General features: G+C 35.2%; 1 long non-coding RNA gene across 5 annotated transcripts in view; it reads left to right on the top strand.

Moving 5' to 3' along the window:
- Positions 1–25,755, top strand: part of LOC140626657 (uncharacterized) — a 65,789-nt gene that overhangs the window by 12,027 nt on the left and 28,007 nt on the right. For 4 of the 5 annotated variants that reach the window (XR_012025707.1, XR_012025709.1, XR_012025706.1 and 1 more), the window contains one exon: positions 14,982–15,037. The exons of the other annotated variant lie outside the window; for it this stretch is intronic. This is a non-coding gene — a long non-coding RNA (uncharacterized lncRNA). The remainder of the gene's footprint in view (positions 1–14,981; positions 15,038–25,755) is intronic. 5 annotated transcript variants of the gene reach the window in all.

Below are 25,755 nucleotides of genomic sequence, written 5' to 3'. Positions count from 1 at the left end.
GTCAGCTTTTTTTTCAGTGTATTTATATAAAACATATCTTTTTCAGCTGGTTCAACCGCATCCCCAAAACACAAAAATATAAGATATTTGTTAAATAATAACTCAATGTCATTAAAGTCTAAGAGACTGGCTGGATTTTTTCAAATGCTGAATCATTTGAGCTGAATTGACCTTCTTTCATAGATAATAATTTCTTAGGTGTACAACATTCAGAAATATAAGACACATACTTTGAAATATTGAGCTTCAAACTAGGCACTTTTAATGTTTTCCCTGAAATATAATTTAATGTGAAAAAAAGTTTTAAAATTAAAATGAAAATTCTTAAAAATCATTAACAGTCATGCTTTTCTCCAGTCCCTCTGTTCTCAAAAAGACACTCCAATTATTTGTAGCTCTGTGATTGATGAAACAAAACAGTGGAAAAGTAGGGTGAAAACTTTATATATTCTCCAAAGAAAGTCATTATTCAACCGTGAGGAATATTAAATCTTGATAAAGAGATCAATTACAAATAGCTCTGTATGTTCACTCAGAATTGTATGTTCCCAGTAATGAACTGCGTATCACTATTAGAAAGGCTGGATATAAATCATTGAGATTTGCCACAATGAAATACGAAGAACAGATTATTATTGTTATTATTCGCCTTAGGTGTGCAATATAATGATTTTGATTTGTTTCAAGACACATAGAGAACATAAATCATGAGTTTAAAGGAAGTTACTTTTTGTTCATTTTTATTTTTACTTTTAAACTTTGAGGCTTTTCTAGAAGCTACAGACAACACAGGCCAATACAATGGTATTCTACTCTTTGACCAATATATCTATATGTCTATCAAAGTTCATTTGCATTAGAATAAAAGCACCCACCCTTCACAAAGCAATAATCTAATATTTTTTCTAATTATCCCATTTTATTCAATTAGATGAGGATAAAACACTGCTTAAAAATATATGCTTGCTGACAACATTTCTGAAGGTTAGTTTTTCCCACCAAAGTAACTGAGTTGCCTCCCATTGACCTTCACTAATCTACATAGAGGCAATTCCCTGCAGAATTCTTAAGGCACACATTTTTGGGTTCATGCAGTAATGTCAAATCTCTTGGGGACGTCATGATTGGAGCCTTAATGAATACCGTTTTCCTTCAAAAATCAACGTAGTTTTTCATTTTTTTTTGTTTTTGTTTTTGACTTCAAAGCAAAATCTAAAATATCTTTTTATAGGAACGTTTAGAATATTTTTTAGAAGCAGCAGGATTGCATGCTACAATAGTTTGGTGTGAAAAAGCAACTTAGAAAATAAACTTAGGATTGTGACTTTTTTTTCCCAATGATATAGATTGAGGAACTGATGGGTAGTGAGTAGATATCTATGCAGATTGTTCATAATACTTTTGGTTGGATGTACTGTGTAAAGTCAAGCACTGCCCTGTTTAAATATATTTATAATATGGTTACACATTTATTTTTAAGCCTACTGGATTTGGATTTAGCCATGCATAAATATTGGAAAATGTAAGCCATAGTTTATTCAGATTGTTTATTAGAAAGGAAAGTAATTTGAGAAAGGAAAAGGGATGAAAATATAACCTGTTTTGTCAATGATTCACAAATCTTTAATCTTCTTAAATATTTAAAGTAGCCTATTGTGAGAATGTGTCCTGATGATTTTTCTTAGATATATATGCTTAAGTTTTGTAAAACCAGATATATTGATTATATCAACTTATAAAACCTACCCTCCTTTCAATTAGTGCATAATAATGACTCAAAGTATGCTTCTTATTGAACAGTGGTCTTGATTCTTGAAACAGGTTTTTTTTTTTTAAGACTTTATTTATTTATTCATGAGAGACACACAGAGAGACAGAGAGAGGGAGAGAGAGAGAGAGAGAGGCAGAGACACAGGCAGAGGGAGAAGCAGGCTCCATGCAGGGACCCCGACGTGGGACTCGATCCCGAGGCTCCAGGATCACGCCCTGGGCCAAAGGCGGCTCTAAACCGCTGAGGCACCCAGGCTGCCCGAAACAGGTTTTTAATAACCTGTTTATTATCTTAAATGCAGTAAAAAGAAGCAAAGTAAATATTTGATTATCACCCATTATAATTTCATTTTAAATATATCACTCATTATAACCATCCTCAAATTTTTTTCTTTTGAAAATTAAAGTAATAAAAGAACTTTCTGTACATGTTTGTTATCTGATAGACTATACAGCTGGTGGGAAGGTTCACTGAATTACTCTATGTATGTTGGAACTGTTTCCTAAGAAAAGTCCTTAAACCTTATCTGTTCTTCAAACTAATTTGGTCTCAACTAAAGATCTTGCATTTCTTTTTTTTTTTTTTTTCTTTTTCCATACTCTCCTTTGGTCCAGCTATCTAGGTACCAAGCTTTTTTTTTTTTTTAAACTTCCCAGAACTTGGAAATCATTCCCAAATTCATAGCAGAGCTATAATTTTGTATTCATTTTCCTTCTGGTATGTTAGAGACTGTTTTTATTGGTCTCTAAGAAAGTATTCATTGAGTGAACTTTTGAATATTAACATGAGAACTCTTTGTAAGAGATATTTTTACTTCTCATACCAAAATTTTAAGAATTACAAAACAAATTAAATTAATACAAGGTGATGAAAATGAATTAGATGCATCAATGAAATTCTACAAAAGAATTGTAGAATTGAATACCACAATTTTTCCCAAGGGGGAGGAAGCTTCTCAGTGCTCTCAACTGAAGTGTTCTTAATATATTCTCTTTAAGCAACATGACATGTTCAGGATTTTTCTCACAGTTTCCTTTATGGCTTTTGATTTAACTTGATAAACTAATCCATGTTAATTTGATCTCCATCACATAACACTCAGCCAGAGGCCATGGTTTTTCTTAACACATGGGGTGAAATTTGTATGGTTTTTAGGTTTGATTAGCAGAAGAAATAACCATTTTGGGCAAAATACTTCAAGTGTGATCTTTGTTGACTTTCAAATCACATTACCTAATTGTATTCTCTGTTTTTTCGTTAGGGCCATCTATCCAGCAACTGTTTTTAAAGCTATAACTATACATACCTCACTCCAAATTGAATGTGATTGATGTCAGTCTGATAATGTCCCAACTGAATTCCAATTTTTATAAAAGGCCTAAATATTATTTAAATAAATAAAACTTATCTCCTAAATAGTGTTGTAAAAAATCATATTTTTAAAAACAGGATAATTTAAATTCCATTAAAGGGATATCATTCATTTAGAAAGCATCTATTTCCTATCAAGTGAATTGCAACTTCTGCCTCTTTAGACAGCATGTCATTTCTTATAGATTTCAATATTATTACATTTTTTATGTGCCTGAGATATGGAAATGAAACTAATGTGGATGACAAGATTCTGTCTTCTTTTGGTGAAAAACAACAACATCCAAATATAAATTAGGCACACATCCTATATAAAGCATAGTTATATGAAAAAAAATCATATGCCAGGAACAGGTCTGTGAGTAAATATGTTATTAGAAGATTCAGATTGTAAAGTCTGTAGACTTTACATAGACTCTCTCTCTCTCTCTCACACACACACACACGCACACACACACACAAAACACAAGAAATAAATTTGTTCTACATGGGCCAATCTGGATTTAAATTGTAGTTGCCTTTTAAAATATGAGGGAAGTAGAATTTTGGATTGGCAGAAATATTTAGCTATGTATTGTACTAATCCTTATTGACGAAATCCATTTATATGCAGCCTTAAAGAAACATTGAATGCAAATCTCATTTTTAATCTTCTAAAAGAGCTCAAGGATAATTGTACTGAAAAAAATACTTATTCTGAAGCATGACTCATTACTTGATTTTATTTTCTTCATTGTCTTGGATACAAATTATATGTTGATTTTATATTCTTTCTCTTGTCATATATTTCACATGCTTATTTTGCAGATGATGCTTTAAGAAAAATGAGCTTTAAAGTACTTGCATATGATTTGTGTTTAAAAATATCACTGATATTAAAGCATGTCTCTTAAAGCCAAATTGCCGTGTGCAAGATGATTCTTTTAAAATATGAAGTTTTCTAAAATAAATAAATAAATAAATAAATAAAATATGAAGTTTTCTTTGTGTTTTATGTATTTACCTAGATTTCTAATTGTGTATATAATTTTTCAATTGTATTTTTTTTAGCAGAACTGCAGTGGACAATCATAATTATTATTTATATTTTTTAGGGCCACTTGAGGATTTTTTTTTCAGAATTCTGAAATATTAAAAATGCAATCTACCAAATGACTTACTAAAAATATGGCATTATTGCATGTTTTCCCTAAATATGAGATTCCACAACAATTATGGTTCCTTGAGTTGGTAGATCAGCAAAGATCTTGCAAAGAGTATGACATGGTTATTGGTCATATGTCATTTATCTGTGTTTGTCAAACAATTTCAAAGCATTTTAACAAAAAGAACAATTATTTAAAAATCAGATCAAATCAGTTCATTATTTCCCCTACCTACAGAGTTGAGATCCATTTTATTATCTTTTAGTAGAATAACAATCATTTAGCTGCTGATAATGACATAATGCGGACTACACAGTTCATGTTTGAGATAATGTCTAGGCTCAATGGGAAAGAGTACAGTGAGTCTAGGAGGTGAAGTGTAAGCTGGTAACTGTGAGAAGAAAGTCACCAAGATATTGCTGGTCACCAATATATTGTGTATTCTCAGGTTGTGCATTCTTAGAACTTTTCCAGTCCTGGATATTAAGGCAACCTAATATAGTTTTATTTCTTAACCCCTCTTTTGTCTAGTTGCTTCTCAAAATGTGGTCCACAGATAATATTTATCAGAATCAACAGGGACTTTTTTTTTTTTTGTCCCAAATGATGTTCTTTGAAGGCTACTCCAAAAGTACTGAACTATAGCTCTGAAGAAAGGGGCCAGGACTCTGAATTCTGAATGAACACTTCTTGGGATACCTATGCATAATGAAAATTTTAAAACAACTCCAATAAGTTGATCCAGATACCTCCTATTAATAGATAGAGACTAATTGTAGATCTAGTCTGTGGAAATATAAAGTTCTTTGACAATCTTTGACCAAGGTAAGAAAATTCTTACATTATTCCTATGACCAGGTCCACATATTATATTCAAATTCTGTCCAGTAGGTCCTTGATTTACCCCTCAGTGACCAGGTTCTTGGCTTATTATTTTCATTCTTTCTGGGAAGTGGTGGCAATCTTATGAATGTAGTTCAATATGATTCTTTTTTCCTATCTAATTCCTTATTATATAACATTTCTTATCTGCTGACTCTGAACGCTTGTATATTCAATATTTCAAGATTCTCCATCATTGTATTTCACATGTCTGGTAGAATGCATAGTTGTAAATCCTTACTGAATCTCCATTTTATTGACCACATATTGCATGGTGGGCAATATATTAACACTTACTCTTGTATTCTGGGGATATTGTGCTCCATATCTTTAAATGGTCATTTAATGACTGCAACTCTTCCCATATGAATATTTTACCCTGTGGGATGCAGATTTTGTTAAATATTCAACCTTCTTTTCTATCTCAATCAAACAAATCCTCTGGCACACAAACACAGTACTTGAAGCCAAAAGAGACCCTGCCTAGACATACAGCATTATCTTATCGGTAGAATGATCCTTTAATACTTTTATTAGATTCATTGCTTCCAGATACAGATATATACCTAGTATATACATTTGCTTTCTCATTAACTCCTTCTTGGATTAGTGTAATATCTGCTTCCTGTACGTATACTACGTCCAGCTGTGCATATCTAGTTTACCTGCCTTTGCACAGGTTGATCCCTATCCCTGGAATGTCTCCTTTTAATAGCACACTCATACTTGTGGATTAGTACTTTTTAAAAAGAAAGGCAGTTTAAAAAAAAAACCTTGAGAAACAGAATTAATTATGACTATATAAAAGGGCTGAGACAAAAACCAATGTGCCAACATAATTTCCTTAATTTGAATTTAATTCTGATGTTAGTTATTTATGTAACTTTGTTCTATGAAACTTTGAGCAGCTGAGGACAGGCATTGTTTTTCACCTGTGTTTATATTTGGAAGTTCCTCACTCAATGACTAAATTCCTGAAGGAATGCATTTGAGCATTAGTAAGACTTTTATTAGTAACTAGTTTAAAAATAATTAGTTTTAAGGACAAATGTATCAAATCAATCAGATTTATTAGCATTTTCTCTGAATCACTGATATTCTTTTATCCTCAAATCCTAGGTTGCATCAATGACCTGATAATTATGCTTTGCAAAATGAATATTCTGAATAATCATACTTAAAATAATTTGGTTCAAATAGACATTTCCACCTAGGTCATAACATCTTTCCATTTTTCTAATCTTCACTGTTACCTAATCATTTGAATATCACACTATTGTAGACTCTCCAAGTACTTTTTTTTTCTAGTTGGTTATTTTAATTTTTTAGATTTAATTGCAACTAAAGGCTTTTCATATTTTAAAACTTTTTTTTTTTTTTTTTTTAGTTTTTATACCAAGGTTCTTAAATTTCTTAGTTCTGGGGTTCTGTGATCTATAACTTTTTCTGAGAGAATCTTCTCTCATCATTAAATTCTAAATATGTAAGTTAAAACACTCCTTTTTGAACAGTGATACATGTTTCACTTCTTCCTAAAATAATATTCAAAACCTGTTAACATGATGTTAATTTCCAATGTGAATAATTACATTATCCTTTTAAAAAAAGCAAAACATGAATTGCCTTTAATCGGATCTGATTAGTCTTAGATAAATTTCTAGAGAACGAAAGGAAAAAAAAATAAGGATCAAATAAGCAAACCAAAACACTTGGAATCAAATGTAAAAGTTAGTTTTCAACAACCCTGGAAAGTACAATCAAAGAAATATGGATATTAACTAAAATGGTTTTAAAAGTGGCATGTGTCGGGATCCCTGGGTGGCGCGGCGGTTTGGCGCCTGCCTTTGGCCCAGGGCGCGATCCTGGAGACCCGGGATCGAATCCCACATCGGGCTCCCGGTGCATGGAGCCTGCTTCTCCCTCTGCCTGTGTCTCTGCCTCTCTCTCTCTCTCTCTCTCTCTCTGTGTGACTATCATAAATAAAAATAAAAAAAAAAATCTTTTAAAAAAAAGTGGCATGTGTCTGTCTGCCGTATTAGTACATCAAAGACTTTATGTCAGTGGGCATTTTCTTTCCCTGGCATGTTCCCTGTGTTACTCATGTATCACTTGACAGTCACTGAAGTTCTGCATCCCATGTTGGTTCCTGTTCTCCAGAAGGTCATTGGTACTGTTGTCACTCTCCTTCATTTTTTAAAAAAGACTTTATTTATTAATGAGTGACACACAGAGAGAGAGGCAGAGACACAGGCAGAGGGAGAAGCAGGCTCCATCCAGGGAGCCTGACGTGGGACTCGATCCCAGGACCCTGGGACCACGACCTGAGCCAAAGGCAGACGCTCAACTGCCGAGCCATCCAGGTGCCCCCACCTTCCTTCACTTTAGAGCACTGTCCTTAGTGTAGCTCTTCCTGAACATCTTTTGTAGGATACAGCTTTACAATTTCCTAACATAGTGCAAACCATTTTCTAAATATCAAAAGTGACTCACTTTCAGTATTTCAGCGTCTTTTTATAAAGAAATGAGGAATTCTTCTTGATTTGCCTTGTTAATAGATCAGGGAATATTTTAACTAAGTGATCTGCTAAGGAAATTTGCCTCTCTACCTGTTATCCAGATGATCTGGAAAATGCTCAGAAAGCTTTCCTTTATATCCATTCAATATGAATTTCTGACTATTTAGGCAATTACCTGACAGGTTCAGCATAGTCTTTAAGATCCAACCTTGTGGGCAGCCCCAGTGGTTCAGCAGTTTAGCGCCACCTTCAGCCGGGGGTGGGATCCTGGTGACCCGGGATCGAGTCCCATGTCAGGCCCCCCGCATGGAGCCTGCTTCTCCCTCTGCCTGTGTCTCTGCCTCTCTCTCTCTCTCTCTCTCTCTCTCTCTCTGTGTCTCTCATGAGTAAATAAATAAAATCTTAAAAAAAAAAAAAAAAGATCCAACCTTGTAGAAACTCAGTCCCTGGCATTTCTGCCTTTGCCCAGGGTATAACTTTTTGTGGAGACTCATTGAGAACTTATGTAAAATGAAAGCTATCAGCCTGCCTGATAACCAGGATATAGTAGCATATATCTATAAATTATTGCCCATTCTATGGCCTTATTAATGAAGTTTGAGCCTTTAGTTGGCACAGAACAGAAACTGAAAATAAAAACGCAAGATGATTTGACAACATGTCACCTTGAACTAAAAGCTGCACTTTGCTTTGGTATGATTTAGGATATCAGCATCTCTAACTTATTGCAATAGACTTTAAAATGTTTTCCTTCAATTATTCATTTAAGAAAAGATTACTGAATGCCAATTATATGCTAGATATTGTTCTATGCATTGGGAATGCATTAGTGAAAAAAAGAGATAAAATCATTTAGTCATGAAGCTTACATAACTAGAGGGAGCAGAAAGATGATATAAAATAAACATAACAATTAGGTAAATTATATAACATTTTAGAGATTGAAATTAGATTAAAATAATAAAAAAGAACAGGGTACAACTCTTCCATTATGTTGGCTGGGAAAGTCAGAATAGACCCCATGAGAAGGTAAAATTGATCTAAGACTTGAAGAGGGCAAGAGTTTATTATTATGATGTCTGAGTGAAAATAGTCCAATCAGACAAAACAGCTGGTGCAGAGGCCTAAAACCTTGTATATTAAGGGATACAGAATGGTTGGAGCAGAGTAAGCAAGGAGGAGAATAGTATGAGTTGGGGAAAAAAGAGATATAAGAATTAAAGACTTTTTTTTTTTTTCAGAAGGTTTAGCATGGTGCTAATGATACCCAAGGTATTTAAGTGATATCCATTATTATGAACAAGAACCCTGGATGATAGAGAGTATACCAGTTGTCTATGGCTGTTGCAAAAAATTACTACAAAATTGGTGGCTTAAAACAACAGAAATTTGTTTTCTCACTTTCTGCTGGCCACAATCAGCCCCTGGGCTGGAATCAAGGTGCCAGCCTTTTTTAGTTTCTGTGGCTGCTGCCACTCCTTGGCTTGTGGTCACATCTCTCTGATCCTCAAAGCCAGCATCTGCCCAACTCCCATGTTAGTTTTCACATGGCCTTCTCCTTTGTGTGTGTCGAATCTCCCTCTGCCTCTCTCTGTACTTATCCAGATGATCCAAAATAATCTTCCCATCGCAAATTCATTGACTTAATCACATCTGGAAGATCCTTTTGCCACATAAGGTAACAGTGACAAGTTCCATACTTTAGGGCCTGCTCTCTGTAGGGGCCATTAGTTAGCCTACCACAAGGAGTTATGGAATTAGATTATCACTGCAATTTTAGAAAGAAGAAAATTAACCTAAATTTCACCTATGAAATGTATTGAGACTATTGAAACTAACCGGAAGTCTTACTCGCCTTAAGGTAGATACTATCAGCTTACAAACTTTCTAGTAATTTTCGGTTTAGTTGATCACATGGTATTGTGGCCTTATAGAAAGGGTTAAACAATGTTCTAATAAAAGCCTGATTCCTGGAGCAAGAAATTTAGCTCTATAGGATCCCGAATTATCATTATTTCTAATCAGCTTCCCAGTCATTTCTCCTTTACCTATTAAAAAAAAAAAAAAAGCATGTGAAGTACAAGTTGATATTAGGAACCTTTTCAGTAGCTATAGCTGGTAGTTATGAATTTAACCTATCTTATTCTTGTAAATGCTTACAATTTAATCTTTATCCAAGCATACCACCAAAGAGTTTAAGATTTTACTTGATTTTGTTGGCCTTGGGCTTAAAAGACTGACATCCTGGTGCTTACACCCTATATACTACATAATGGGCCCTGCATTTGGAGGCATATATTCTTTCATTGACTTATCTTTAAGCAAAAATTATTCTAAAATAAATGCAGTGTTATACAGATGCATGTGTTATGAAAAACGATACTTCTCTGAAGTACTCCTGAAATGAATGAACAAAGGAATAAACTTAGAATGTACCGCTAATTCTATTTTTATATTAGACTTTCACAGGATTCTTCTCTTGTCAAGAGAGCCTAGGAATGTTCCAGGAAAAGCTTTATTATTCAGTGAGAGAGTCCAGAATTTAGCGTTACTACCAGAACAGATTAGCATATTGTATTTTGGTAAGACCTTTAGTCTTATGTCTTGACATGAACCTGTGAATATATACAGGATATATAGGGTATAGGATGCTCATCACCCTGCGATCCTGAGGCCATCAATGGCCTTGGAAGATGTCCTGGAGATTAAGCTCTCTGGCTCCACATCCCTGGCTCTGGAGCCATTATTTTCCTGTACTCTGAAACTCTTCATTGTGAGCACAGGCCTGCCCTTCTCTGCTTTCCAGAAACTTCACAAGGTAGCTAGTGGGCCAAAGAAAGAATTTTTTCTCTGCACTTTTAAGTTTTAAATGTAGTATATCATACTATTTAAATGCAGTATATCATACTATTTTTCAATTACTGTGTTATTTGATTGTCCACAAAATCTTTAACTGTTAATTGCCCTATAAAATCATATCTAAATCAAAAGGTGGTGGCAGCTAACTCTAATCCTCTTTACTATACCTATTATGAAATAGACTCCAGTTTCTTCTTTGTTCATAATTTACATTGATGTGTGCATTTCTTCAATCATTTAAGCAGGGTTTGGTGGGAGTAGTAGAGGTCTAATTGTACATTTCTACAATCTCAGCAATTCTTATTGAGTCGTGTGTGTGACAAGAATATAGGCATATTTCTTTTGCATCATGCAGTTTCTAGCACAAAGGGACACTTAAAAGAATTGCTTCCTGATAACAGTGATTTTGCAAAGTAGCAGTCATTTGATTTAAGCACATGTAAATTCCACTTCAGTTAGCAGAACTAGAGATTTAAATGTAATCATTTTAAATGAATACAAATTCTTGGAAAATTCAAATTATCAAATGAATGACTAGAACTATCACATTGGAAAATTATGTGATATAACATTGATGTTTATGGCAGCTTTCATAATATAATTACAAAGTCAGTAGATGGCACTATTTGTTTTATTAATAACCACTGACCACTCCCTTTACTCATAAAAGGTATCAATGATAGTTTATGTTTAACAAAATTCCAAAATTGCTTATATCTATCTTACCAAATATATCGTTTTGATTTCTTATTATGATGGCTTTTTTGCCTTAATTTTATAGAACAATTTTAAATAAGGGCATGAACATTTTTTTCCCCAATGTTACCACTTTTAACTTGAAGTTTCAACCAGATATGAAGAAAAGGTTGTTATAAAGAGATGTCTTTTATTAAAAGGATTATTTTTTTTACTACTTATAAGAAATTGTAAACTGAGAATCTGAGATAGATCATCTAACATGTTCTGATCTTATAGAATTCATTTCAAGCTCCAAATCTGAACATTCGCACTAATTAATTTCCATATTGATTAAACAACAAAACAAAATACAACCCAAAATTTGTGCAAGTAAAATGATGGTGCATTTCATAGAAGACAAGTATATGTGGAGGAATCGGAACAAATTGCTTTTATGAAGAAGTAGAGAAGTGCGAGGAACCAGAGGATGGTGCCTTTCATAAAAGACAACTGTATGGAGGAACCAGAACAAATTGCTTTTATAAAGAGTAGACGAGTGTGAGAAACCAAAGACCCATCCTATCATAAGCAAATGTGGTATTTTATATGAATGTAACAGTAAGTGATATAATTATACGTTAATTCTATGCATCAAAAAAATTATATGTGTCAAGTTGGTTAGGCTTTGGTCCTCGTTGTTTGGTCAGACACGAATCTAGTTGCTGCTGTGAAGGTGTTTTGTAGATGTGATTAACATTTACAATCTGTTGACTCTAAGAAGATCTCCCTTAGTAATAGGGATGGGCCTAGTCCAATCACTTGAAGGCATTTAGAGAAAAAAACTGAGGTTTCCCATAGAGAGAGGAATTTTGTCTTAGTCTGTAATAGAGAAATCCTGCCTGAGTTCCCAGCTACCAGCCTGCCATATAGATTTCATACTTGCCTGGCCCCACATTGTGTGAGCAATTCCTTAAAATCAATCTCTTTCTTTCCCTTTTTAATTGTGTTTGTACTGTTTGTTTCTCTGAAGAACCCTGATATATAATATAAATAGAAATTTATATTAATTCAATTATAAAACTTAAGAAGTCACTGTGTTTATGAAATAAGAGCTGGTAATAATGAAATGGGTAAGACTACATGCTGGCCAAAAAAAAAAAAAAAAATTGCTGAATTTAAAACAATAATGAAGGGGCTGCCTGGGTGGCTCAGTTGGTTGAGCAGCCAACTCTTGATTTTGGCTCAAGTTGTGATCTCAGGGTGGTGAGTTTGAGCCTTGTGTGACAAGCTCTACACTCGGCAGGAAATCTTAAGATTCTCTCTCTCCCTCCCCCTCTTCCCTTCCCTCACCTCCCTGTCTCAAATGAATAAACAAACAAACAAATCTCAAAAAAAATAAAACAATAATAAAGGGAAAAAACACTGAGTTATTGATAGAACTAAAATATCAAATCAGGTGGAAGAACAGACATTAAAGTTGCCCACAAAAGTCGTTAGAAATGAAAATGGAAGTTTCAAAGTTATTAGAGAAGATGAAACATGGGGGATAGATCTAGGAGCTCCAATGTATATGTGATAAGATCGCCAAAAGAAAATGACTCCTTGACTATCAAGAAAAAATTATTCAGGAAACAAGTCCCAAAGATGGCCTATAGTCCACGAGAAGCAAAATGTTATTTACCGGCAGGGGAACAGACAGCAGGCAATCTCAGACATCTCAACAACACTAAGTGCCTAATGATAATATGCAATAAGAAAAACTGAGAAACATTAATGGGGACAGGAGAATGAGACAAGAATTATATATCCAAACAAAATATTATCCATGTTCAAGAACAAAGTAAAGATAGTCTTACTTATGCAAGGTACAGGACGGGCACTTGACTCTTCTTTGTTGCACCTGCTATTTTTGGTACTGTTGTAATCTGCTGTGTTCCCCAGATGAACCATTTCTCATCTGCTTCTTGAAGTTGTATTTATTGCTTCCTCTGTCTGGAACACTCTTCTTTCTTGTTCAACTTTGTAGAGCCTTGCTATTTTCAGATCTCACATAAAAAAGAAACAAAACCAAACCAAAACAAAAACCCCAACTCAGATTCTTCTGCATAGAAAAACCTACTCTGCTTCTAAAACCAAATGAGCTATTATTCCTCTTTGGTGATTTTTCCCCCTTTTCATTTTGTTTTTACTGAGGTATAATTTATATATCATAAAATGCGCCCATTTGTGTGATTTTTGAAAAATTGGCATATTCAAGTCATCATCACAATGATCAAAATACGGAACATTTCCGTCACACCCCAAAATTCCTGTTTAGCTATACCCAGGTAATCCTTCACCCCCATCTCAGGTAATCACTGATTTACTTTCTTTCATAGACATTATCTTTTCTAGACTTTCATGTAATTGAAAACATACAGCATGTATTCTTTTGCATCTGGCTTTTTTTGCTCAGCTAATGATTTTGAAATTCAAATATGTTGTCTTATCAGTGGTTCATTATATTTTATCGCTAAGTAGTATTCCATTGTATGAATGTACAATTTGTTTATCCATTTACAAATCTTTAACCATTTACAAATCCATTTCATTATGAATAAAGATCATACAAATATTTGCATTTGTATAGTCTTTTTGTGGACCTATGCCCTCATTTCTTTTGAGTAGGTAGGTAGGAGTGGAATTGTTGGTCTTATGGTGAGTATATTTTTCCTTCTTTTTATTTCCAACTATCCTATACCATTCTGTTTTAGGTGTGTTTTATAAGTATTATCGAGCAATGTGATTTTCAAGATATCAAATCTGAGCACTTGTCTTTTAACAAAGAGAATTTAACTTAGTCATATTCATTGAGATTATTGTGTTTAAGCTTATTGAAACCATTTTATTTTGTATTTTCTGTGTGTCATCATTTCCTCTCCCCTCCTCCATTCTGCATTTCTTTTCCTTTATTTTTTAAAATTTACATACAGTGAAATATACAGATCTCCAAGATCTCTAGTTACAATTTAATGCGTTTTGACAAATTATGCTTCTTTTTAAAAAAAAACAAACAAAAAACAACTTAGACTTCTCTTTTTCACTGCTCCCTGTTGGTTAGGGAGACATATATCCTATATTAGTGAGGATTAGGTTTGACTGCACAATTAAAACCAAATCCATGTGGACTTTTCCAACGTGGTGGCAAATGTGATCACTCAATTTTAAAGCTCATTTTACCTTAGTTCTCCCACAGCAAAATACAACTGTCCAGTAAAATTTCTGATTAATTATCTTGACTTCAACCACCCACCTTAAAACTAAGACCATGGCTAAGAGAATAAGGACATCCTGGTTGGTCCAACCAGGAGCATGTGTCCATTCAATAGTATTGGTTGGGGAGGAGGAGCCACAATCCAGCCCTATGACACTGATTTTCCCTCGGAGGAATTCTGTTGCTAGAAAAATGAAGACATCATTTTCAAACCTTCTTCTATCCATTAATATATACATTTTCCTAGAAAAACAATTATATACTGTTGTGGTTTATAACAGGCATCACAACATACCTGTTTTTGTAATTTTTCTTTCTCCTAAGTATCTCCTGGAGTTATTATCATATAAACAATATAACTCTCATTCTTTTTAAATCCTTATGACATGCCATAGTATAGACATATCATAATTCAAACCCTTTTAATGGATATGTAGGTTGTTTTGAAATTTTTAGTATTACAAATAGCACAATAAACATCCTTCCATATGCTTTCTTGTGCATAGGTGTGACTGCTTCTTTACACATTTACATCACATGCTTTGTGCTGAAGTATGTTAAGGTAAGTTACCTGTAGGATGCTTATAAATATCCAATAAATAGGAATGAGTTCACAGAACATCTGTCATTTTTATTTTAATGGATCCTACCAAACTGTAGTCTAAAATGATTATATTTGTTTGTACTTCCATGAGCACCACAGGAATACCTATTTCTCCACATCCTTGCCATTTACTTGTTATATATACATACTAGATAGCCTTTTGGTCGGTCATTTGTCTTAATTTGGGTGGGATGCCTTGCACAGAAATCCATAATTGTAGTATTTTTAAACTTGCAAATCTTTTATTTTACATTTTTGCATTCTGCTTCTTACTAAGAAAGCTTTTTCTATCTAAAAGTCACCAACACTTTTTCAATATATTTTTCCTAATAATTCCATAATTAAAAAAAGTTTGGGCTGTTGGTCCACTTAAACATATTCTTGTGAATGGTGAGAAATATGAATTTGAATAATTTTTAGATAGCCAACTTGCCATTATAATATTATAACGATCACTTAGTATTACTGAACAACAGTCATGCCATTGACTTTTCAGTTTAATTCCACCTTATTGGCTTTGTTTTTGCCCAATTAATAGAGATATGAATTGACAGATTCAGAATTCTAGCACTTGCAGAATGACTGTAGACTATTCACCCTTCTAATACAATTTCTTCCTCCCACATATTTAAAGTACCATCTCTGTCATTTACTAATTCACCATAAATCCATACATTTGTGTACAGAATTTCTTGTTTCAGCAATCTATGTGTCTGTTCTATTATGTTTAAAACTTCTAATCTGATTATTTTATCCACTCTGCTTACAATTTAAAAAATCCCTCTGTATCTCAAAATCACGTATATGCCTTTTAACATCCCTACCCGCTCCTGCTTTTTGAATCTAAGATATGACTACAGACTGTTTTCCCCTGTTATTTTCTATCTTCTAGTCATAAAAACCTTCTGGTGGGTATCTGAACAGGACAAGTACATTTATTGCATGGAATACTCATGTCTCCATGTCTTCAGAAGCTTCTTATGCTTCATCTTTTATGCCTCATTTACTGGCCAAGCACCTATTTCTTTTTAAATATTAATTCAAACATTGGCACTTCTGGCCTTTCCTTCCTCTCCATCCCAATCAAGTAGAAAGATATTATTCTTTCCTCCTTTATGTATCCACCACCTTCTCCTGAGTACTGTATATCTTCATTTACATATTTCTCTCCCCAACATAATGAGTATCTTGAGGGCAGGACCATATCTCATTAAGTATGTAGTATGGACTGAATAAATATTTGTTCAGTAGGTTAATAGAAAAGATTGTCAAATTATACAAGCAATCACCAGAGCATCTGATTTATAAAATGATGCAACAAATTTTCAAACAAGACAAAATATCCTTTCAAAACAGCATCAAGAAGTGAGTGAACTTAACTGTACTCAATTAGCTCATAACAAAGCAAATGGGTGACTGGAATGATAATTCACACTACAACATGTTTAATGAACTAGTAAAAGATAAATTCAGTCAAAGGAAGCCAGACAACTCATCTTGGAAGAATTAGAACAGAGGGGCTCTATTATCATCTGGCATTCACTTGATGTTGTTTTATGTTCAGAAATGTAAATGGATAGGGACTCCAGGGATATTCCAGATTGTTCAAGTTTGGTGAAAAATAGGGAAAACGGGGCCTTTTTTTCCTCTTTGTAAAGAGTTAAATATTAGATCTTAAAACCCTGTCTCTAGAGCAAAGAGCAAAGACAACACAGCTTATTATTATGAATAGTAATCATAGCAGTTGCCAACTTTGATATTATCGTGTACTAGGTACTAGGAGCTATTTGATTTGTCATCAGTTAACTCTATAGGTGGTGATAGTATTCTCAGTTTATATGTGAGGAAAGTAGAAAATGGCTCCTCTCCTCTCTATGAGAGTCATTAAGTGAAACTCAGAGCACGTGACCAGTACGAGTGGAGGCTGATGCTTATATTCAGGCATTTTCATTGCAAGCCCACAGATCAGTAACTATGAAGTCTTGCACTCCAAAAATAAAAGTATATTGTGTAAAATCTATGCCAACAAAAAGAGAAATGTACAAAATTGCATTGTTAATTCATTACATGAATGATCAAAATTCATGATTTTTAGAATATGTCTAGAATAAAGAAATAGAACTTGAATATAGATTATAGAATACAAGTGGTTAATTGCTTAAGAAGAGGTAGAAAAACAGTATAGCAAGACTAGAAATAAAATAAAAAGGCTGTCAGTTTTGTGTTTAAAAATTCTCTCAGTAGATATAGTTTTAACAGAAATTTCTTTAAATATTCAAGGTTTGAACATTCAAGGTACAATTAATTTACTTGTAGTTGAAAATCTATCAGAACAAATAAGACAAGTGAGAACTTCTAATTGATTTTCATAAAGTCGGCAAATGTGACAGTGATAGAGCATAACAAAAGAAAAATAACAAATAACATTTCATATGGAAAGGGAAATAGCATATGCTTTAAGAAATATTCTTTAAAAAGAAACTCAAAACTTAATCTAGTTTGCCTGTTCTCCTTTATTCCTTAAAGGCTTACCTTTTGCTCATTGTACTTCTTTTCAACATTACTCCTCACATAATTGGAGGATCTCAATGTCTCTGTTAAATTGTCTGCTGGGAATTAAGATAGCCCCTTCTGTTATTTTATCATAAGCCTGGTCGCTACATATCTGCCAGTGAAATGCAAGGTTGGAGGGGGAGAGAAGCAGGAGCCATTATTACTCCATTGGCAACAGTGATAGGATGCCTGGCTTTTAGAAAATGGCAGACATAAAGATTTGCTTTTAGAAGTGAATTATCTGCTTCAGGGCTGTGAGGTTTTTGGTGAAAATTTCCTGTGATTCTAGCATTTCTGGACTTCTGAAATGATGTAGCTCATCCAACGGTTTTGCATGCCCCTAATTCTTTGTATTAAATCACATCTAGCCTAAAATAGCCAGAATGATTGATTTTTTTTGTTGTTGTTGTTACACTCTTGACTGTTATGTGTCCCTGAAGTGGTCCTTGCTAAAACATTTTAAAACATGATCTGACTTATTCAAATTTGAAGGTAATAATGATCTTGCTATCAGCCAGGGATGAATATTGATAATCCATTGCATGTTATGGAAAAATAGCTCATTAAATGATTGGATAGGGGCACCAGGATGGCTCAGTTGGTTGAGCACCTGCCTTCGGCTCAGGTCATGATCTCAGGGTCCTGGGATCGAGCCCCATATCGGGCTCCCTGTCCAGCAGGGAGTCTGGATCTCTTTCTCGCTGCTCATGTTCTGTCTCTCTCTCTCTCTGTCTCAAATAAATAAATAAAAGATTAAAAAAAAATTTTGGATATGTTTACCTCGAATAAAGTGTCTATTAAAGGCAAGGGTTGGGATCCCTGGGTGGCGCAGCGGTTTAGCGCCTGCCTTTGGCCCAGGGCGTGATCCTGGAGATCCGGGATCAAATCCCACGTCGGGCTCCTGATGCATGGAGCCTGCTTCTCCCTCTTCCTGTGTCTCTGCCTCTCTCTCTCTCTCTCTCTGTGTGACTATCATAAATAAACAAAAATTAAAAAAAGTAAAGGCAAGGGTTTTGGAGAGCAATAGCTTCTGCAATATAATTTTATTGTGGAAATGACTATAAGAACTTGTGGGGGGGCTGAAATTTCTCATTACATGAGAGAACTAATGGGAAAGGAATAACATTCTGGAATTTTATCCTTTATAATAAACTGGTAAATGTAAGCAAAGAGTGTTCCTGAATTCTGTGCTCTATTCTAGCAAATTATCAAACTGGAAGAAGGCATCAGGGGAACCCCAACTTATAAACTGTCACTCAGAAGTGCAAGAGTTCCAAGAGTTCTCAGTGGTGTCTGACATGGGAGACAGTCTTTGGAGATGGAGCCTTTTTCTGAGACCCTTTTATGTAGGGTCTGCATTAATTCTGGGTAGCTGGCATCAGAATTAAATAGAATTGTTGGATACCCAGTTGGTGTCTGGATAACTGGAGAACTGGTTGATGTGAGGAAAAAAAACAACAACACCCATTTGTTGTCAGGAGTGTTATGAGTAAAAACAGACTGAATGCCATCCTATGAGATGTGTTACAATCCTCTGACCTAGCACTGTTCCTCCTGACCTAGAGGATGTTCCTTCTCCCATAATTATGGATCTAGAAACCAACAAGTAGAAAAGTAGCAGCTCCCTCATCCTTATATTAACATGTCACAAAATTTTGTGTCCCAGTTTTGCAATATTGGTTTCTACTAGTTTATCATTCTTGGGTGATGAGAGAAAGACAATTCCCTCTGGAGACATAATGGTTCCATCTGAGGAAAAGTTTTCATACAGGTGTTTTATGTTTCTCATTCTTATGAACAAATAGACCAAAAAGAGGAATACTGAACAAGGTGAGATGAGTAGCCAGGTTGTCCCTTATACAATATGGGTAGGCAGAGTTTTGAACCCAGAATATTATTTCATAGCGATTGTTCATTATTAATCAGAGCCTATAGCAACCCAACACATACAGGACCAGTAAAGGATATTCGAAGTTTCATGAATGTGTGATGTGGTTTAAAAACATGATCAGTTGTGGTGCTGAAGGCAAAAGAGAGATCAAATGAACAGTGGAAGAATAAAGTTATCAGTTCAACAGTATGCTGGTGACCAGCTGCAGAAACAAAACTGTAGTAGCTATGTGTATTTATCTTTCTTAATCATTTGTAAATAACAAATCGACTTGTACAAACAAATGCCTATTTATTTTCCTCTCCTTCTATAACTGTTTCATATAAAAGATGTTGTTTGTGAACAATCATACAATTAAGTCTTAGATTATACTATATTAAAAAATTAGTTGTATCTGAAGGATAATCACAACTCAGATGGATAAAGTTACAAATGGGAATTTTCCCCTTCCTTTTGTTCTATGTGAAGGGCTTCATTTTAGCAAACATAGTTGTATTACACTATGTGGGAAGCATAATGCTGCAGTTTGGGTTTAGTTGAGTATTATAAAGTGTAGTATTCTGGATATTTATTAGGAAATACTTTTTGGATCAACATCTATGGAAGAGAAAGAGAAGAAACAAGGTGAGTCAGAGGGAAAAGTTGAGTTGCGATGGTCAAAGGTCAGCTCCCAGTATGAGCTCTGGAATGGGCTATTAGAATCATCAGATTGGCTCAGGGTCACCTGGACTTTCTCCCTCCGTGATAATCCCCTGGGTATCCATTGCCCTCAATGGACAGAATATTGAGTAAAGCAACTCTCTGCCACAGAGGCAATCCCTGAAAAGCCTCATAGCACTCACAACATCAGGGCAACGATGTTTGACTTTGAAATGGAGGGGACCTGAGTAACGGGGCTCTACTCCATGTGTACCACACAGGCGGTTGCTGGTGTGGTTGTTTAAATTTAAATATGCATTCAAGGCTATGATGGAAGCATAGCCAAAGGGGTAAACTGTACCTATTTTTCTGTTGGCAACTTAGCACCATTTAGTCCTTATGCTTTCTTGTCTGTTGCTGGATCTGGAAGCTTGAGAACTACCTTCTGCCAATTTGAGGAAATCACGTGAGAATTTGAACGTTGGAAGAGAAGCAGAACAACCATAGCTTCTGTGGCTGCAGCAGACAGATGGGTGAATTTTGTAGGATGTGAGGTTTTGCCAGTGGCTCCCAGCTATTTTCCTGAAAAACACCCACTTTCATACTGAAGCTGACTGAGAATATTGGTGAGAATTGTCTGCAATTCCTGATTTTTTTGATTTCTTGATGCTTCCTTCCCCAGTCCATCCTTTGACAATAGAAATAAGTTTCTATTTCTCTGCATTAAACAGATTTAAGTTCAAAGTACTAGAGAGATTTGCTTCTGCCTGCCTCTCTGCCCTTCTGATCTGTTAAATTACCTTAGTGACTCACCCTTTGTCATCATCAGCTGCAAGCTTTCAACAATATCAATGTAAAATAACCCAGTTTTTGACACCAAACTCCTTAATTTCCAGCTATATTCTTTTAGTTATGGCACAATGACTCCAACTAATAAATGAATTAAGCAGAATTGACAATCTACCAGTCTTCCCACTACTCACTTATGTTCTTATATTTTATTTAATCAGTTAAGAATTCACAGTCCATTGTCATAAGATTTACTTACATTTGCCTTCGGCTCCTTTACTTCTCTCTCGCTTAAAAATCCCAAACCTGATTGAATCTACCTCTCCTGGGGGAAATCCACATGAAATCAGATCAAATCCATGACCAAAAGTCTCAAATTTATTCTTACCTTTACCAGTAAATCCTAGCACATTTTCCAATCTCCTGCATTATTATTTTCTATTTTCTGCTCCTCCCTTGGATCTGACATAGTTTCTCATCTATCCTCATTCTTCACAGAAAATGTAGGCAACCCGAAGGGAATTTTTCCCTGCTGCTTCCAACATGCCCCTGACACTATGATCTGGACCCCTCCCATCCTTCCTATTGTCCTGTTACTATGGATGAACTGTTTATATTTTGATCAAAGGCAAAACTTTCCATGTGTGTTCCAGGTTCCATCTCTTCCACTTGCTCATGACCATTGCTACAGAAAGTTCACTGTCTCTGTTCTGTGTCATTGTTTTCCTTTTTGTAAGAATGATACATAAGGATCATGCACAAAAGCATGACAAATGGCATTAATTTCTCCCATCTTATAAGCACAAATGCTCCTCTTTTTACCTCACAAGTCTTCAGTTACCATCCCATTGCTCTGCTCTTATTGATAAAAAAACTTCTTGATAGTGTTTGTACCATCTTATGTCTCATTCCTGTCCTCCTTCTTGTTCCACTATGGGGAGTGAGGGGTGGGGAGCAGTTGAGTGTGTGTGTTTGTGTGTATGCACGCATGTGTGCTTTTGTGTGAGAGAGACAGAGAAAAAGATCACAAACGACTTCCATGTTGTTAAATCCAATGGCTATTTCTCTGAAGCTGACTGAGAGTATTTCTCAGTCCTATTTTATTCATCTTACCTGCTGCAATTGTCACAATCCACCCCTGTTCATTGAAACCCTGCCTATACTTGCTTTGTAGGTAGCATTCTTACCCCTCCAGGAAACTTTTTTTTTTTTTTTAAATAAAGGCTGACTATCTCATGCAGGGCCTCATTTGGATGTGTCTGGAGTCTGACAGACTTGGCTATCCTACCTTTTCCTACAAATGGACCTTCAGAGCTTGTTTGAATGCTTGGGTAGGGTAACACAGCTTCTTGTGTACCTTTGATCAAAGAATAGTCGTCCTCTATGGAGGAAGGCTATCTTCTTCCACTTCGGGATGGATGCATGTGGAGTGATGAGAGAGCAAGGGGACACCTGCCTAGCTAAACAGATCAGCTGAATCAACCTTGGCAATCAGTCAGGTGACAGGTGTCACAGCCAGATTTCTCTCACATCCTATGAGACTCTAAACATTCCTAAGTCTTCTCTACCTACACTGCTACCATGAGGATGTCTTCCAGTTTAAACACTGTCTATATGGTAATGACTCTCATATTTAAATCTCCTGCCCAGACCTCTGCCTTGAGCTGTATCTAGCTGTTCACAATGCATCTGCATTCAGATGAGAAGCTTCTCAAACTTGTTTAGAACTGAACTGATCCCCACCTATGACAAACTTGCTTTTTCTGCCTGCTTTATTCCTATTATGTAAATATCAAAGGTATCCTATCTAGTTGTTCAGCCAAAAGCCTAAGAGGTTTTTTGACTTCCTCTTTTTTTCTTTCATGAAACACCAAGTACAATCTCTCTCTCTCTTTCTTTTTTACAGATTTTTAAAATTTATTTATTTTTTATTCATTCATTCATTCGTTCACGAGAGACACAGAAAGAGAAGCAGAGATGTAGGCAGAGGGAGAAGCAGGCTCCTGCGGGAACCCAATGTAGGACTTAATCTCAGGACTCCAGGATGACGCCTGAGCCAAAGGCAGCTGCTCAACCACTGAGGCACTCAGGTGTCCCCCAAACACAATCTCTTAGCAAATTCTCCACTTCTCAATATCTCTACCTACACCACCTCAGCCAAGTCTTCATCGTCTCTTACTTGGATTACTGCAATAGCTTTTGCCTTTCTTTCATCTCTTTTAAGGCAACCTTTTAAAAATATAATGCAAATAATGCCCGCTTTTAATCAAAATCCTATGGATGATTTTGAATCCATACAGCTTCTCAATGGGCCTTACCCGATAATCTCCTCCCATCCCCGCTGCCCATTTTAAGAACATTTTTTTTTAAAGACTTTATTTATTTATTCACGAGAGTCACAGAGAGAGATAGATGCAGAGACACAGGCAGAAGAAGAAGCAGGCTTCATGCAAGGAGCCTGACGTGGGACTCGATCTTGGGTCTCCAGGAGACTCTGAGGTGAAGGCGGCCCTAAACCACTGAGCCACCAGGGCTGCCCTTAAGGACATTTTTGACTTCACCTCTCACTCCTCTCTTCTAAATCAGTGGCCTCTTGCTGTTTTCAGAATGGACCAGTACATGTCCTTTCCTTTTGTTATTGCATGGCTTGTTTAATCACTTCTTCATGCAAATATTTCCTTCTCAGTCATAGTTTTTCTGTCCATTCTGTTTAAAACAATGAAACACATGCCATTCCTGGCACTTTCAATTTCTTTTCTCTCTTAATTTTTTCTGCACAGCATTTAGTACCATATGACCTACTATCATTTGACTTACTTATTGCTAGTATGTCTCCCCTAGAACATAAGCAACATAAAGCCAGGGATCTTTACTATTTTTTTTCACTGTTAATATTCTTATCACACATATACTATTGCTTTTAACCATAATAAATTCACAAATATTTACTGAACTAATAACTTTGTAAAATAAATTTATCAAAGAATAAAACTATTTGATTATATCAGTCAATTCCTCCCCAAAAATTTAGGACATTCAAAATATTTATATATATTTAAAGATTTTACTTATTATATATATATATATATATATATATATATATATTGATTTATTGATTTGCCAACATATAATATATTTTTAAAGATTATTTATTTGTTTGAAAGAGATAGAGCATGGGTCCGTGCACAAGAGTGGCAGGGGGAGAGGGAGAAGGAGAAGCAGACTTCCCACTGAGTGGGGAGCCCAACCCTGGGCTTGATCCCAGGACCCTGAGATTACGACCTGAGCCAAGGTAGACACTTAACTGACTGAGACACCCAGATGCCCCTAAATAAAATATTTAACTATATTGATAAATAATATGATTAAAAAAACACACATACTCAAAGAATAGGATAGAGAAGAAAATAAAAGTGAAAATAGATTAGAGAAACATAATGTTCAGTATGACCAAATTTGTTGTGAAAAGAGTTGAGAGTTGCAGAAAGTCTATGTGATATTAATAGCACTGTCCTCTGGTTGATGAAGTTAAGGTTAATTTTTGTATTTGGGGGGCACAACTGAGTGACTCAGTCAATTAAGTGCTTGCCTTCAGCTGGTGTCATGATCCCGGGGTTCTGGGATGGAGCCCGGTGTCCAGTTCCTTGCTCAGTGGGGAACCTGCTCCTCCCTCTCCATCTGCCACTGCCCTGCTTGTGCTCTCTCTCTCTCTCTCTGTCTTTGTCAGATCAATCAATCAATCAATCAATCAATATCATATTTTTTGTATTTCTCTTAAAAATTAGTATTTTGAAATTTTCTAATATAAAGTTATTATTTTTAATTTCAGCAAAAAGGTAGTACATTGTGTTAACCAAAATTTAGTGAAAGTTGCTTTCATTTTTCCTCAGCTACCAGAAAGCACAGAGAAAAATCAGTTACCTAGTTCAGTAATTTGCTCCTCTCTAGTGATGGGTATCAGTCTGTAGATTGTTTTGTTTCTATTTGGCAATAAACATAAAGTTTTGCAATATGCTTTCAGATGTAAGTTACTTTAAGTTCTCTTAACTGTGGTTAAGAGAAAATAAAGTATAGACCATCCTAATAGAAATGACATTCTTGCTAGCCCTGCAATCATCTCAACAGATTCATGTACTGCCAATTGTGTGTTAAGCATATATAGATTGTCTGCTCTGTGTATTATCTATTGAAAGGGCTATTGCTAACCATACTGCATACTTCCTGGACATCTTTCTTATCATTTAGATAGTGTGTACACAGAGAATGCAAACTAATTTTAATGTGCACTGAAGCAAAATATTACCAGGAAGGTGAAGCTACTAAAATATATAGCATATAAATTGTTTGCAAGCATTCATGACTTTCTGATTACCAGGCATTCTGGATGTTCCACGCTACTGCACCTCCCCATTAGTATAGATAACTGAGAGATGAGCATTATGTTGGAAGAAAATAAAAAAGAACTTAGTTTTACTTCCATCTCATCCAAGAAATAGTCATGCTTGCTTCGAGGTATTCAGAAGGAAAACAAGTCCACCTTTTTGAATGCATTCTACACCACACACCTACTGTATTCGACCAAAGCTGTGGCTGAAGTTCCATGAGTGCTCCTAAAGCACCCAGAAATTTTCCTATTAATTTTTTGTTTAATGTATACTTTCCCCTATGAGATTATAGAATCCACAAAGGTCATAGATTTATCCATTTTGTGTCTGAGGTCTCTGAATAGATGTCACCATGCTTGGCACAAAGGGTACACAAAAATACTTGTTAAAATACACCTGTCTGCATTTGTATGTGCACA

The sequence above is a fragment of the Canis lupus genome, chromosome 38 (genome assembly GCF_048164855.1).
Source record: "Canis lupus baileyi chromosome 38, mCanLup2.hap1, whole genome shotgun sequence".
Classification (NCBI taxonomy): Eukaryota; Metazoa; Chordata; class Mammalia; order Carnivora; family Canidae; genus Canis; species Canis lupus.
Note: the sequence above shows the minus strand (reverse complement) of the source record. Positions and strands in the feature narration are given on the sequence as shown.